The sequence below is a fragment of the Dendrobates tinctorius genome, unplaced genomic scaffold (assembly GCF_039654945.1).
Source record: "Dendrobates tinctorius isolate UK_male_01 unplaced genomic scaffold, ASM3965494v1 ptg000203l, whole genome shotgun sequence".
In the NCBI taxonomy this organism is placed as follows: domain Eukaryota; kingdom Metazoa; phylum Chordata; class Amphibia; order Anura; family Dendrobatidae; genus Dendrobates; species Dendrobates tinctorius.
The window spans coordinates 22,569,859-22,587,456 of NW_027361870.1; positions in this window are offsets into that span (position 1 = coordinate 22,569,859).

The window sequence follows — 17,598 nt, forward strand, 5'->3', positions numbered from 1 at the left end:
ATTCTTTGTTTCTCATAGGTTTTACAATATTTAAATGTAATCTGTCAAAGTTATCAACCCTCCTAAGCTTTCTATGGGTCATAAAGGTTAAAGAAAGTTGAATAAAATCATAGCTTATTATTTGAAATCTGATGACTTATTCCAGAGAATTCCAAGTTTTTCTTAATATGTAAATGAGGTATTCAGGTCTACAAGAATGATATAGTTCTCCCTGACAGTCTGCCAAAGAGAGCATTTACTTTTTTCCCCTTTATGATGTTGACCAATCATAATCAGTCAGCGACATGCATGGGAAAGAAGAACAAGTCCCCACAATAGGTTAGAGCAGGTTTCTCTATGTCATACATGTCTGCTCTTGGTCTCACTGCCGAGCTGTGTGTGATTATATAGAGAAACCTATACAGTTGTTGTTGGGGGGGGAGAGTACTTGTCCAGGTGTGTGCGTGCACAATTTAATGAATCAGAGTCCTGTAGTGTTGATACTGGAGCTGAAGCTGAACCATCATACTAACAGTTCTTATAAGTGCTAATTTTGTGCTTTGCTGTTTGTATCAGATGCATTTAGCCTAGGGAGGGAGAGAGAATTGCAAGAGTACGGAAAGTGGCTAAATCTAATTCTCTAGGCAAGGATTAAGGCTTTGCAATCCATTGCCAAATATATATCTGTGGCAATTGACCACATTTTTAATTTTTGGTTGAAAAAAATTGTTATATTTTCATCCACAGAGTATTAGGTGCTTTGTGGAACATTTCTGTGTTAAAAAAAAACTCCAAAAAAGCCTTGAAACATTTTTCTGTATTCAATTATTGATCCATATATTATTACAAGGTCTGAGGCACAGGATCCGGGTGAAGTGTCAGTGGATGCGCTGCTGATGAATATATTCACATAGTCGATAATATTTTCAAAAGCTTTATTGGACAGGTTTCAGGTCAACGCGTTTCGAAGTCATACATAGGACCTCTTCATCAGGACTAAAGCTTTTGAAAATATCAAAGACTAGCTAAATATTTTCATCAGCAGTGCATCCTCTGACATTTCACCTGGATTCTGTGCCACTCTTTCCTTATGGACATGTGTCTTGCAGCTGCTGATATGTGCTAAACACGTTGCAATTTCGCCAGATGAGCAGATTCCTTTTTTCTCTGCACCTTATTGTGTTATCAGTTAAGACCCTATTGCGCTCTTTTTTCCTAGTTTTCCATACCTATTACGTGGTCTGTATTATATTTCGATTTTACATAACAGTCCAAAAAAGCGTTAAAACATTTTTCTATATTCAATTACTCATCCCTATACTATTATGTGGCCTACAGTACATTTCGGTGTTATATAACAGTCCAAAAAAGCATTGAAACATTTTCAGTATTCATTTACTCATCTATATGCTATTACATGGTCTGTGGTACATTTTGGTGTTACATGACAGTCCAAAAAAGCATTGAAACATTTTTCTGTATTTAATTACTCAGCCCTATACTATTTTATGGTCTGTAGTACATTTTGGTTTTACATAACAGTACAAAAAAGCATTGAAACATTTTTCTGTATTCAGTTACTAATTCATATAATATTATGTGGTCTGTGGTACATTTTGGTATTACTTAACAGTTCAAAAGAGGACTGAAACGTTTTTTTGCATTCAGTTATGCATCCATATCATTTATGTGGTCTGTGGTACATTTCAGGGTTACTTAACAGTAAAAAAAAGGGTTGTAACTTTTTTTGTATTCAATTACTCATCCATATACTATTACATGACCTGTGGTACATTTCAATGCTAGATAACAGTCTAAAAAAGCACTGAAATGTTTTAGCTGTATTGATTTATTGATTCATTTACTATTATGTGGTCTATGGTACATTTCAGTGTTACATAACAGTGCACAAAAGCGTTGAAAAGTGTTTCTGTATTCAATTACTCATCTGTATACTATCACGTAGTTTGTAGTACATTTTGGTGTTAAATAATAGTTCTAAAAAGAGTTGAAACATTTTCTGGTTTCAATTATTGATCCATATACTATTATATGGTCTGTGGTTCATTTCAGTATTATATAATAGACCAAAAAAGTCTTGAAACATTTTTCTGTATTCAATTACTCATCCATTGAGTAGTACGTGCACTGTGGGTGACAAAGATGGCAGAATCATGCAAGACTTCCGAGAGAGTGACCAGAGTAAGCAGGAATGTGACAGTGGAGGTGGAAGAAGCCTGCGGTGCAGAACCAGCCGCTTTCCCGGAAACACCAAGGCTCGAACCCAGGCTGATTCACCATGGGGCTCTTGCAGACTGTGGACAGCACAGCCATATAAAGGAACTGGTGCTGTGAGCAGACTGTTGGGGCCTAGGCTGGTTAGAAGTGATAAGGAGGCAAGCCAGGACCAGGGTTGAAGAAATGCTAGCGAACCCTCTAGCCACAAGGTACCAACAGCTGGCATCCCATGGGGAGGTTGTTACGTATGACTGGCAGCAGAGATGGGGATCCATCGAAATGTTTGGGACCATCATCACTTCTCGTTTAACCAGTAGGCAGTAGCGATGGAACACTTGCTCCAAAGGCTGCAAGAGCTTACATCTGCAACCAGGATCACGTTCCTCAAAATGGAGAGGCAACATCAATGGCATGTGGTAAGTGCGATCTGAAAATGAAGGGATCAGGATGAACCCTTCTTGAGGAATGAAAGGGCCTCGGAGAGGCTCCTCAAGGTGGCGACTGGGATATTGCCACCCTTGAAAGATAGTACTGTCCTTGTTGTTCCCCCCTCCTATGTGGGAGCAGATGATGGTGCAGGTGACATAGGGGACTGTCACACATTTCTACCTGTCGAGAGCTCCAACACTACCCGAAGCTGGGTCACTTTCAGCCCAGGCACCTGAGAATCATGCTCCAGGAAGCAGGTGGAGACAGTCCCCCTAGCCTCACGAGGAAGGAGAAGAAACGAACACCTGAAGAGGATTACTGTATTATCCTCCTTATAATTTTTTACTGGCTTTGCTCTTTATGCAAAGCATTTATGAGTGGAACTTAAATTATTTGAATGAGACCCACCAGTTGTTGCCTTTCAGGGTTCTATGAATGACCCTCCTTACCACTGTTTCTGCAAAGTCTTTATGAGTGTACAAGTACATAAACTAAACTTTCACAATATTTACATTCAAAAATGTTTTATGGATTCAACTAATCATCCATACAGTGGAACACACTTTTTGTTACATAAAATTGGTATGTAACACTCTGAAAAAAAGTTTAGAAATTTTTGTAGATTCAGTAACTCATCTACACAGTATTTTTTTGCTTTGTGGTACATTACGGTGGTATATAACACTCCAAAAAAGCATTTTAAAATTTATTTGGATTCAATTAGTCATCTATACAGTATTAGGTGCTTTCTGTTAAATTTCAGTGGTATAAAAGACTCCAAAAAATGTTTGAAAATTTGTCTGGATTCAATTAGTCTTCCATACAGTATTAGATGCTTTGTGTCACATTTTGGTCATATATAAGATTCCAAGAAATCATTTAAAAATTTGCGTGTATTCAATTAGTTATCCATATAGCATATGGTGCTGTGATATCTGTCACGCCGTTCTGTTTGTATTTGGTTGTCGGCATGACAATGCATGTTTTTTGCTTTAACCCCTTACTCCTTTCCCCCTAATTGAGCTGGGATACTGTTGGCTTTTACCTGTATGGAGCCTGCTCGGTTCCCTGCTCTGCTGCATAGCTGCACATGCGGTGTTGGGTCTTTGCTCTGCTGCTTGACCATTTGCATGTGCGGTCCCTGGTCGCCGCTGTGGAAGCTGTCCACGGGTTGTGAGGTCATTTGCAGCTGGTGCATGACTTTCCATGTGTGTCTTGGCTAGCAGCAATGGCCAGGTGCTCCTAAGCTTCAGTTCCTGCACTGATTGTGCTGCAATGGTTTCTGTGTGTGCTTAGGGTGTGCGCAGCCACACCTCCCCAGCTTTTATCAGGGTTAGTGTCTGTACTGTACTTGAAATGCTGTCCCCAGCCAATTGCTGAGGGGCAGCTCCTGTATAAACTTACCCTGCCCTATGGGCAGGGCCAGAGCTACTCACAACTCTCCTGGACTTTTCTATGTGTGTCTCGTGTCTGTGGACCTCATCTGTCTCGGTTATGGTACCAAAGTCCCTGCTTTGTTTCCTGCTTTGTCCTGTACCCTCGCCCTGCCCCGGAGGCGGTATATCCGGGCCTGAATCCTTGATCCTGTACCTGTCCTGTACCTGACCCTGTCTAAATTCGCCCTGCCCTCGAGGCGGTGTATCCAGGCTTGAATCCTTGATCCTGTACTTATCCTGTACCTGACCATGTCTGAACTGTCTGCTGTGTTATGTTCCTGGAATTCCTCTGTGTTTGGAGCCCCGCACCCAGTGACTCTGAGACTCTGGTAACCGGTGTTCCTGCTGAGCATCTACTATGCTGTGCTCTGACTACCATGCGGTGCTAGCTTCATGCAGGCCCAGCAATCCTGCGGTGTTAGCACCATCACGCTTGAGTTCCTTCCTAGGTCCAATGCCCGGAGCCTGACGACCGCAGTCTGGAACCTGATGACCGCTGTCTGGAGCTGGATGACTGCAGTGGTGCCTGTAGGTCGTGTTGGATGTCCGGAACCAAACGACTCCCGTCTGATGTCTGCCGGTGACTCTGATGTCCTGTGGGTGACCCTGATGTCCTGATGACCTCGCATATCCCGATGACCTCTTGTGTCCTGATGTCCTGATGACCTTGTGTGTCCTGATGTCCTGATGACCTCGTGTGTCCTGATGACCACATGTGTCCTGATAACCTCGTGTGTCCTGATGTCCTGATGACCATGTGTGTCCTGATGACCTCGTGTGTCCTGACATCTTGCCTGTGTCCCGATGTCCCGCTTATTTGTGCCTCGGTGATCCGATGGTGCTTTGGTGTTCACTGGGTGGTACCCTTCTGGGAGGTGTGAAATCGGGAGCCTGGTTTAGCCCTGTTTTGTCTATGTACTGTGACTTTACGTTAAGTAAACTTTACTTTTATTATACCTGAAGTTGTGCAGTGTCATCAAGTCCTACGTGTCCTTTTCCACATGCTCAGCTGCCACAGAATCCAGGTCGCTGCCCTTCCCTAGTTCGGGTAGGCCCCCCTCTGCGGTATAGAGGGTCCATATTGCATCCTCGGGGGACGCCTGCCCCTCCCCATCGGCGTGGAGGCGCCTGCTGGTCCGCGTCTGCGGCTGCAGCGTGACAGAAGCTCTTGCCTTGGACTCAGCTAAGCATGCAAGGACTATAGGACTTTTTCCGAGCCCCACTTGGCCAGCGGATGAGATGGCTCAGATCCCAGATGGTAGTAGACTAGATTGCTCAACCCTGCGCTTGGTAAGCGGTTTGGATTTCTGGAGCAAAGAACTCTGCTGCTTGTGAACTGGGACTTACCGCCCATCCCAAAAAAAAGTTCCGATGCCTGGAGCCTGACAACCGCAGTGGTGCCTGTAGGTCATGTTGGATGTCCGGAACCAAACAACTCCCGTCTGATGTCTGCCGGTGACTCTGATGTCCTGTGGGTGACCCTGATGTCCTCGTGTATCCTGATGACCTCATGTGTCCTGATGTCCTGATGACCTTGTGTGTCCTGATGTCCTGATGACCTCGTGTATCCTGATGACCTCATGTGTCCTGATGTCCTGATGACCTCGTGTGTCCTGGTGGCCTCGTGTGTCCTGACGTCCTGCCTGTGTCCTGATGTCCCATTTATTTATGCCTCGGTGATCCGATGGTGCTTTGGGGTCCACTGGGTGGTACCCTTCTGGGAGGTGTGGAATCGGGAGCCTGGTTTAGCCCTGTTTTGTCTATGTACTGTGACTTTACTTTAAGTAAACTTTACTTTTATTATGCCTGAAGTTGTACGGTGTCATCAAGTCCTACGTGTCCTTGTCCACATGCTCAGCTGCCACAGAATCCTGGTCGCTGCCTTTCCCTAGTTCGGGTAGGCCCAGGTCCCCCCTCTGTGGTATTGAGGGTCCATATTTCATCCCCGGGGGACGCCCATCCCCTCGCTGTCAGTGTGAGGGCTCCTGCTGGGCCGCGTCTGCGGCTGCAGTCGTGACAATATCTCTGTGGTATATAACACTCCAAGAAAGCATTGAAAAATTTGTCTGGATTCAATTAGATATCCATATACTGTAGTAATTGCTGCTTTCTGTGATTTTTTGGTGGTATAATGCATTCAAAAATTTGTTTGTATTCAATTAGTCATCCATTCAGTATCAGGTTCTTTCTGTTAAGTTTCAGTGGAATATAAGACTTCAGAAAAGCGTTGAAAAATTTTTCTGTATTCAATTAGTCATCTGGAGAGCATTAGATGCTTTCTCTGACATTTGTGTTTATTCCAAAAAAAGCATCTAAAATTTTGTCTGTATTTAATTAGTCATCCATACAGTTTTAGGTGCTTTCTGTTAAATTTCGGTGGTATATAAGACTCCAAAAAAAGTTGAAAAATTTGTCTGTATTCAATAAGTCATCCATAGAGCATTAAGTGCTTTCTTGGTAAGTGGTTGTGGCCAGAGATGAGACATTTCTCAGATGGCAAACTGGGTGAACATTGTGGAGGCAGGGGCCGAGTCCAACCCTGACATGGCACATGAGCTACTGATGCCAAGGATTGTTGGCCCTGAATCTATTACGGTTTCCTTCACATCCTACACCAGTTCCTGCACCCTCTCCTGCTTCTTCTCATCCTCCATCTCTGATGTGCTATTTCAGATCACATCATTCACATCAGCCAGAAGCTAGAAGCTCTGTAACACTATCTCAGCAATGCGGCTACAGGCTCTGCTGAAGCTAATTTGTCTAGGAGACAAACCACAAACCACAGCAGAGTAAATGAAAGGAATAAAAGACCAGACAGATATGTGGCTATCGCTGCTGAACCTACAACCAGGCACAGTTGTGTGTGATAATTGGTGTAAAGGTACTGTCACACTAAGCGATATCGCTAGCAATATCGCTATAACTTGTGACGTTATAGCGATATTGTTAGCAATATTGCTGTGTCTGATACTTACCTACGACCCGCTCCCTCGCTGGTTATCGCTGATTGCGCGAGAACGTCCAGGACTGTTTCTCGTCGTCAGCTTCCTGCGGCTCTTCCTGTGGAGAGACGAGCGACAAGCGTGGAGCCGGGCTGGAGGACGCAGGATCGCCTAGTGTGACAGGTAAGTAGCGACCCCGTCCCCAGCGATGTCACTGGTGAGATCTGCCTGTGTGGCAGCTCACTAGCGACCACTTAGCGATGTACCAGCGATCCTGACCGCGTCATATCGCTGGTCGGGATCGCTGGTACATCGCTAAGTGTGACAGTACCTTAACCTAGTGGAGGCTATGATGGTTGACAAGCTCACACACCTACCATGCTTGGCCGACGTGCTCAACTTTGCAGTTCAGCAGTTTCTGAAAACCAGCCAAGATTTACCAGAGATTCTAGTCAAGATGTGTAGCACCAGGGCCCATTTATGCATGTCAGCTACAGTTGCCGCCACTCTGGCAGTGCTGCAGCAGCTGTAGAAAGTAGATTTCAAAAACTTTACGTACAACCCATTTCGGATGCTTCAGGATGCTTTCCTGGAGAAGGAGTAGGAACGGTTCCGAAACGCATACCAAATAAAGTTTTTAAAATTTACTTTTCTTGGTCTGGACTGGACGTTCATGAGCAGTACTGTAAAATCACCTCAACAAGAACCCGCACTCTATAAAAGTAAAAAAAGTCAAGAAAACTAAAAAATTATTGAAGGTCAAAAATAAATGTGACAAAAAAACAAAACAGAATTTCTCTTTGTAATAAGATGACGAATAACCTGCAGCTTAATCTTTTGAAAGCGAAACTAACAAAAGGATCTCAGATCCAGGAAGTTTTCATTCTTCTTATTAATCTGACTTAAATTGCTTTTAGCACTGATCCTAATCCTGCAGAAAAGGACTCTTGTGTGATAAGATAGCTGATAAGCAGTTGCATACCAAATACTGGGGATTGATCTACATCACAGGTCCTCTACTGAATCATGCCAGGTGAAACTCAAGGGTGTTCTAGATATCTCAGGGCTTTGTTTTCATTATAAGGGCTCCTGCAAATGGCCATAGTTTCTCTCATTAGAAAATATACAAATGACACTCTGATAAAACTCTTTAGAGAGCACCGTATTGTAACAATGATCACGTTAACCTGCATGACGACTAACTGAATCCAGAAAAAAATATGAACATACATTTTTTGAAAGTATAGTTGATTTACTCCTACACTCATAAACGCTTTGCAGAAAGTGCAAAGCCAAGAAAAAATTATAATGAGTGTAATACAGTAAATCAGGCATCTTCTCCTTCCTCGGGAGACTGGCGGGACTGTCTCCACCTGCTTCCTGGAACCCGATTCCCAGGTGCCTGGGCTGTAAGTGACCCGACTTCGGGTAATGCCAATGCCCCTAACATGTAGAAATGTGCGACCGCATTCTGTGTCACCTGCACCATTGCCTGCTCCTGCATAGGAGGTGGGGAACTCCAAAGATAGTATGATCTTTTGGGAGTGGTAGCCCTGTCTTAAGCCACCTCAAGGAGCCTCTCCAGGCCTGTTCATTTCTTAAAAAGGGTTTATCCTGCTCGCATCCTTCTCGGATCACACCCGACACATACCAGCAACATTGCTTCTCAATTTTGAGGAATGTGACTTTCTTCCCAGCCATCAGTTTTTGCAGCCTTCAAGGCAAGTGTTACAACTCTACTGCTAGCTGGTTGGACGAGATATGATGATGGTCCCAAAACTCATTAATGGACCACCATCTCTGCTGCCAGTTGTATGTAATGATTCCCCCTATGATTCCAACTGTCGATACCTTGTGGCTAGCGGGCCCGCTATCATTTCTACAACCCTGGTCCTGACTCACCTCCTTCTCTCTTCTGTCCAGCCTAGGCCTCGCAGTCCACTCACTAGTTACTGAATACTGGCTCTCCCATCTGCAGTCCACAAGAATCCCAGCAGTGAAGGCTGTGGCCTGGGTTGGGGTATTGGTGGTTCTGGGAAAATGTCCATTTCCGGACCACAGGCTACTGCTACATGCGCTGTTGCTCCAGCTTGGTGTGGCTCCAATATTCCCCAGGTCCCTCCCTTGGGACCCTCACAGGATTATGACATTTTTGTCACCTTGTCATCCACTAAGCACATTACACTGTATGGATTACTAATTCAATCCAGAAAATTTTTTGAACTCTTTTTTGGAGTATTATATATCACAGAAATGTACCCCAGAGCATGTAATGCTCTATGGATGAGTAATTGAATACAGAAACATTTTTAACCTTTTTTGAGTGTTGTATACCACTGAAAAGTACTGCAAGACATGTAATACTCTATGAATGAGTAATTGAATGCTGAAAAAATTTTGAACACTTTTTTGGATTGTTTTTTACCACCAAAATATAATAGAAAGCCCTTAATACGGTACTGCTGTATGGATGAGAAATATAATACAGATAAAATTTTGAACTCTGTTTTGGAGTGTTGTATACAACTCTAATGTCACAGAAAGCACTAAAAACTCTGGATGAGTAATTAAATCCAGATAAATTTTTCAATGCTTTTTTGGAGTGTTAAATACCACCGTAATGTCACAGAAGCAGGATGCAGCAGGCCTCCATTGATAAAGGCTGGGACAGCACAGGTGTAACCCACTGATGAAGACAGCCAGTATCCAACAAAACAGGGGCTGGCTGCCTAGTGGGAAAAATGCACACAAATAAGGCTTGCATAGGACATCAGACACACAGTGCAGTGCAGTGCAAAGTGTCTGAACAGCCTATTGATCACGCCCATAGCAGGCTGGCTGTTCTGCACTATATACATGCATTACACAGAAAAAAACAAGCCAACACAGAGACCTAGCTGCATCCTGCAAAAATGATAAAAAGTGCAAAAAGATAAAAACACATGTCCTATGCAAGCCTTATTTGTGTGCATTTTTCCCACTAGGCAACCAGCTCCTGTTTTGTTGGATACTGGCTGTCTTCATCAGTGGGTTGCACCTGTGCTTCCCCAGCCTTTATCAAAGGAGGCCTGCTGCATCCTGCTAGTGCATCAGTCAGGATTTGGGGAGTCTACCTTTCGTATGTGTTTTTTTGTGCTATATACCACCCTAATGTCATAGAAAGAATCTACCACTCTATGGAAAACTAATTGAATCGAGATAAATATTTCAATTCTATTTTTTGTACTGTTATATACCATTGAAATGTAACAGAAAGTACCTAGTACTCCATGGATGACTAATTGAATGCAGACAAATTTTTCAACACTTTGTAGGAGTGTTATTTACCACCAAAGTGTAACAGAAAGCTGCTAATACTGTACAGATGACTAATTGAATCTCAGACAAATATTTAAATGCTTTTTGGAGTGTTGTATACCTCACTAATGTCACAGAAAGCATCATATACTCTATGGATGAGTCATTGAATTCAGAAATGTTCTTCAATGCTTTTTTGGAGTCTCCTATACATACCATCATTATGTCACAGAAAACATCCAATAATCTATGAATGACTTATTGAATCTAGACAAATTTTTCAATCTTTAGATTGAAAAATTTGTAGATGTCTAGACTCACTTCATGCATCTCTGAACATCTACAAACTGTACAAGGTTTGTAGTTTCCAGGAGGAAGCTTTAATTTTAACTAAAAATTATTAAAGCAACAGTCCAGCGTTATTTTTTTATTTCAGCACTGGAGTGGTGCTACTAAGACAAGATCCCTGTAGCTAATATTATATTCATTATCCATCATCTTCAGCTCTTCCCAGAGTGCCCCTATCGTCCTGCGCCGCCATCTTGTGAACGCAACTTCTGAATGACTGGAAGTCAGAGGTAACGGTCACAAGCTCTCAATGCAAGTCTATGAGAGCAAGAATAAGACTGTCTTAGACTTGCATCGAACGTGACCACTGGGCTCGGTCCATGAAATACTCCAGCAAACCAACAGGTCACAAACTGCTGGAAACCGACCGGAGCGGCGCTGGTAAAAGATGTAGATAGCAGCAGGTAAGTTTGAGAGTAGCGGCAGAGACCTTACATCGCTGGCACCACTCCAGCGCTGCCTTAAAATAAAAATGCTGGAGTGGTGCTTTAATGGATAAACAGGAAACAAAATCTTCCAGGATATATGCACATGTGTATATTGTGGTAGACATATACAGATCAAATGTATTACACGTATTTTGGGAGGTTGCAGAGGTTCATACAGAGATTTATCATAAAACATTTATTTCTTTGCACATATGCTCAGGTCACAATGACCCTTTTACAGAAATTAGCTGTTATATCACGCAGTAGTAAAATTTATTTATTAGGCTAAATTCCACAAGACAGTCAGTTGTATTTCTTTCATGGGACCATACAAAAATAACCCAAAAGAAAATCAATGTGAATAATAAAATGCTGCTATGAAATGTTATTAATTGAAAAGGAAACAACAGTATTTTTAGAGAATAAAAAAAACTATAACTATATTAAAAATGACATTTATATTGGAACTCGCCTACCAATAACAGCTAATCAGAGATGACGCCATCAGGAGTTCAGGACCCTCACTGTGAGCTTTAACCACAAAATAAAAGGGGTTGTTCAAACTAAACCCTTTATAAAGTGGATCTGTCACCAAATTACGCAATATAATCTGCTTACATATATTAAACAGTTGCATTACACTAGATGAGACAGATCTAATTACTTTGAAAATCCAGTTTAAACTGGATGTTTAATTCTTTTTGAAAGTTTTTCTCGCCTGATACTAAACTAAACAGTTCTAGCTGAATTCATACACTGCTCATTTTAATATCAGGTTTAGAGAGCCGTTATGATATCAATTCTCAAGTAAGTACACAAGCCTCATCAGGTTTATAATAATCATTCAAAACAATGTCCTAAATAAGGGAAGGCACTTCATGCAATAGGCAACAACAACCCATATATAAATAAATATGGGGAATAAGAAGAGACAACGCAATCATATTAGCCAGACATCAGACATGGAAGGTATAAATAAGGACAGTGATAGCTACCTGAGAATAAGGCTGCCAAGGGAGATGTGGTCAAGCGTCCCCTCACCCCCGACGTGTGTTTCACCGTCAGCTTCTTCCGGGGGGAGTCCATGTCTGATGTCTGGCTAATAGGATTGTGTTAGCGACCATTGTGGCATTTGCAAGAATTTTGTCAGCATACTCAGGACATCACTTGGGTTATATTGTCCATGCCTGGGCTGCATTTTAGCCACAATAGAGTGGCGATTTGGGCATTGGTTTAACCTTTATGGAAGGGAGTTACTAATCTCTCTAATCTCCTATTGTTATCCCTCCATTAATCTTCCCTTTCTCTTATTTGCTTACAGGATTTATGTATTTTCTGCCCCTTGTTTTGCCCAGCGTCCCCTACAGTATTTCTGCTTTATTATACTGTGTTTTTTTATTAATTTTCTTTAAATAAAAATTAATTATTTTAATATTATACATGGATCTTTTCTTATTCCCTATATTTATTTATATACTAGCTGAAGAGCCCGGCGTTGCCTGGGCATAGTAACCAACTGTGGTTAGCTATAACAAATTATAATGATTATATTGCACATAAAAACCGTGCATCTAATCCTATCCTGTGTAATACTGTCTACTGAGCCGTGTATCTAATACTATTCTGTGTGATACTGTGTGCTGAGCTGCGTATCTAATCCTATCCTGTGTGTGTCATGGTCCGGAGGCCCCTCATTAAGGGGAGGGTACTGTCAAGATCCATGCTGGATCATGACAGATAAAAGCACTAGTAACCTTTTCTTTTTCCTTAAGCTGTGGTGCTTAAAGATAGTTTTGCCCCCTGTGGCCATTAGGGTCATTGCACTGTGGTGGTTTCAGTTGTAGCTTTGCCCCCAGTGGCCATTAGGGTCATTGCACTGTGGTGGTTTCAGTTCTAGTTTTGCCCCCAGTGGCTGCTAGGGTCATTGCACATTGGTTACTTTAGTTTAGTGCACGTGATTATATAGCAGGTGTGATTGCTCTGGCTCTGCTATAAAAGAGTGTCAGGTGTTGCAATCAGTGTTGGTGATATTGCTCATTTCCAACAAAGACTGGTGAAGGAAGGAGAGAAAGAGTTCCTGGCAGCTCAGTCAGAGTCCTGGTGTGGAAGGAGTCAGAGAGGATTTCCTTGCAGCTCTGACAGAGCTTGATGGCAGCTATTCAGGAGGAAAGCTGCATTCTGGTGGTGGACTCTGTTGCTGGGAGCAAGAGCAACCGAGCAAAGCTAAGTGGTGTTCCCCTGTTTGCATTTTTCCTTGGTGTGTATTAGTACAGCGGTGGGGCCAGTGCCTGCACCACCCAGCTCCCTAGCAAGGGATAGGTGTATGGTGTGCTAGGGTGACAGGTATCCTGATCGGCGCCCGGTGCGGAACCTGCCTAGGGATCGTTAGGAGTGGAGGGACACTGACTCAGGGGAGTGCAGGAGGTCTCCACGTCCCCATTCCCTATCGCAGGGCCCACCATTGTAACTGTTGCCCCTTTCCCCATGTCTTGTTGCTTTAGTACTGGCCTGCAGGCTGTGTCACACAGGACAGTTACACGTGCCATGTCTTGCTGTCTGAGTTACCGGCCTACGGGTCGAATCACACAGGACTGGTCCACGTGACATTATCACCAACCTTAACATTTTTCTCTGTTGAGCCATGGGCCAAGTGCAGACCTGTGAGCAGTTGCTGCTGGCCCTCACTGAGGTTAGTCAGGAGCTGAATGATGTGTTTCAGCAGCACCTGCAGCGGAATTATGGGTCTGAGGCCTATCCTCTGCCTCAACTAGAGGGTCCATATACGGCTTTGGCGAGGATGTGCCGTGGGGTCCCTGCTGGGGAACAGGACTTGCTTATACAGGTGGACATACCCAGGCAGGTGGGTAGAGTCATTGTCCCCATGGTGCTGCATGGTGTTCCCCAAGGTGAAGGGGTACATCCCTGTAGTGAGCAGGCTAATGATTTAGTCCTTGGCACTGACACCGAAACTTCTGTACTGTCAGAGAAGCCGTGCCCCCCTGTTCATGTGGAGGAAGACGACATGGGAGTGTACATTTCCTCCTCGCCCTCAGAAGGTACTATGTCAGCAGAGGTGATGGTTGGCGAGGTACCTGAGGGCATACCGGTGCTTGTTAACAGTGGAGCAGAAGTCAGTCTGGTGGATGCTCAGATTGTCCAGGCTCATGGTCTGAGTGGTGAGATGCCAGACAAACCCATAAGCGACCAGGCCATTAACTCTGTTCCACTGAGCCAGGGGGGTTAAACCAAGTCGTAGAAGACATTGTGCTGTATAGTGAACATCATTATGAGTCCCAGTCATACTACGTCTTGGAGGGAAATCCAGCACCTATCGTTGTGGGCCCCCCTGGTCTAAAAAACAACCCGTTTTTTGATTGGCGGACTAGGGAAGTAGTCAGCTGGGAGCAGTCGTGTAAGGGCTGCTGCCTAGGGGTACTGTATCTGCCGTCTCTTTACCATCATCCCCTTCCTCTCCAGTGAGAGCAGCGGAGGTGCTGCAGGAGAGTAGGGGTAAGTCTCAACCCTCGCCATTAGCCAACCCTGGGAGGCGGGGACCTCGTGGTGGAAGGGGTTGGAGGGTGGTGTTTCCCTTGGTGAATTGCGGGGGTGTGAGTGTGGTGACACAGGGGGACACCTCTGTTGTCAGTTCCAGAATGAGTTCATCGAATTTTGACAAACGAATGTGTGGCAATAAACGTTCAGGTCCGGACCTGTGTGTGAACGAGCATGTATGGGTGGCCACCAAAAACATCCAGTGGAAGTGTGCTGCTGGGGTCAGGAATTCTCAGGTGATCGGGCCGTATCTGGTGTCAGCTGTCCAGGGCCCGGAGACTTACCAGCTGTAGTTACCCACATACTCAACTCGTTCCCCAGGTCGGCGCTTCAGAGATGTGTGGTACCTCCAGAACATACATTGCCAATACCAGCGGTGCTCGTTTGTCATCAACCTGACGTGCAGGTAGTTGCAGGGGTGAACTCTGGATCTGGGCATCCCTTCTGTTAGGTGGTTCCCTGATGAGGAGCGTACTTTTGGGTCTGGAGGCCCCTCATTAAGGGGCGGGTACTGTCATGATCCATGCTGGATCATGACAGATAAAATCACTAGTAACCTTTTTTTTTCCTTAAGCTGTGGTGCTTAAAGAAAGTTTTGCCCCGGTGGCCATTAGGGTCATTGCACTGTGGTGGTTTCAGTTCTAGTTTTGCCCCCCGGTGGCCGTTAGGGTCATTGCACACTGGTTACTTTAGTTTAGTGTACGTGATTATATAGCAGGTGTGATTGCTCTGGCTCTGCTATAAAAGAGTGTCAGGTGTTGCAATCAGTGTTAGTGATATTGCTCATTTCCAACAAAGACTGGTGAAGGAAGGAGAGAGAGAGAGTTCCGGGCAGCTCAGTCAGAGTCCTGGTATGGAAGGAGTCAGAGAGGATTTCCTTGCAGCTCTGACAGAGCTTGGTGGCAGCTATTCAGGAGGAAAGCTGCATTCTGGTGGAGGACTCTGTTGCTGGGAGCAAGAGCAACAGAGCAAAGCTAAGTTTTGTTCCCCTGTTTGTATTTTTCCTTGGTGTGTATTAGTACAGCGGTGGGGCCAGTGCCTGCACCACCCAGCTCCCTAGCAAGGGATAGGTGTATGGTGTGCTAGGGTGACAGGTATCCTGATCGGCGCCCGGTGCAGAACCTGCCTAGGGATCATTAGGAGTAGAGGGACACTGACTCAGAGGAGTGCAGGAGGTCTCCACGTCCCCGTTTCCTATCGCAGGGCCCACCACTGTAACTGTTGCCCCTTTCCCCGTGTCTTGTTGTTTTAGTACCGGCCTGCGGGCCGTGTCACACAGGACAGTTACACATGCAGTATCTTGTTGTCTGAGTTACTGGCCTACGGGTCGAGTCACACAGGACAGGTCCACGTGACAGTGTGATACTGACTGCTGAGCTGTGTTTCTAATCCTATCCTGTGTGATACTGCCTGCTGAGCCATGTGTCCAATCCGCTCCTGTGTGATACTGACTGCTGAGCTGTGTATCTAATCCTATCCTGTGTGATGCTGGGCTCCCCCTGCAGTCTGTGTCAGATGGTGGTCTGTGTTGGCACGGTAATAAATTGTGTTATTTCCAGCTGTAAAGAAGGACGATAACACCATAGAAATGATAAGAATAATAGGTCTCAGTTACCACAACTGTCTGCAGAGAAAACTGTTGCTGATAGCAACCAATCGCAGCTCATTTTTCATCTTTTAAACAGCTCTGGGACAGCGTGGCGAGTTTTGAGTGGCGACTTTTGTGTTTCGACTTTTATGTGGTGAGGTTGGTGTATGTGTGGTGAAATGTGTGCTGAGGGTGGTATATGTGTTGAAGCACGTGGTAGTGTGTGGTGCATTTTGTGTGTGTGTTCATATCCCCGTGTGTGGTGAGTATCCCATGTCAGGGCCCCACCTTAGCAACTATACGGTATATACTGTTTGGCGCCATCGCTCTCATTCTTTAAGTCCCTCTTGTTCACATCTGGCAGCTGTCAATTTGCCTCCAACACTTTTCCTTTCACTTTTTCCCCATTATGTTAATAGGGGCACAATTGTTTGGTGAATTGGAATGCGCGGGGTTAAAATTTCACCTCACAACATAGCCTATGACGCTCTCGGGGTCCAGACGTGTGACTTTGCAAAATTTTTTGGCCGTAGCTATGACAGTGCAGATGCCAATACATACATACACTTTTTCACCATTTTTTTTTTGGAAGTGCATTGAGCAGCAGGGTGGTGTGCTGGTAAAAGGGGAAAAAATCTTTTAAATCTTCTGCCTGAGCGCGTGTGAACGAGCTGAGTGTGACCTGAGCGTAAGTGCCAACTGTGGTAAGTGTGTGACTTGTGATTCAGTGACTTTGGATTCAGGGAGTTTCCAAGGGAGGTATTACTGAATTGCTGTTATATTTTATTAATACTTTTTATTTATTTTTGCTTATCTTTTTGTCTGGTGCAATCCCCATTAGGATGTGCTCCACTATTGCCAATGCCATCCAGTGCACGTCTTGCCGCATGTATGAAATCCTTGAACAGCCGGTCGAGGGTGTATACTGCTGTGCGAGATGTGAGCATGTTGTGCATTTGGAAGCCGAGATACTGGATCTAAATGTGCAGCTGGCAACACTGAGATCCATAGACAATATGGAAAGGAGTCTTCTACTCACTGAGCAGACGCTCAATGGGATAGATGAGGGGGGGATGCTAGGTTGGAGCTGCAGGACAATGAAGCAGCCAGCTGGGTGACAGTTAGAAGGCGGGGTAGAGGGAAGAGCACCAGGGAGGCTAGTCCTGATCTGGCACACCCCAATAAGTTTGCTAAGTTGGCAGATGAGGGGAGTATTAGTGCAGGAGTAGCACTGCTGCAGCAAGGCATGTCCTCTGAAAACCGGAGGAGTGTCTGCTCCAGTAAGGAGGGAAATAGGAGAGCAGGGCAGGCCAGACAGGTTCTGGTAGTGGGAGACTCAATTCTTAGGGGAACAGATAGGG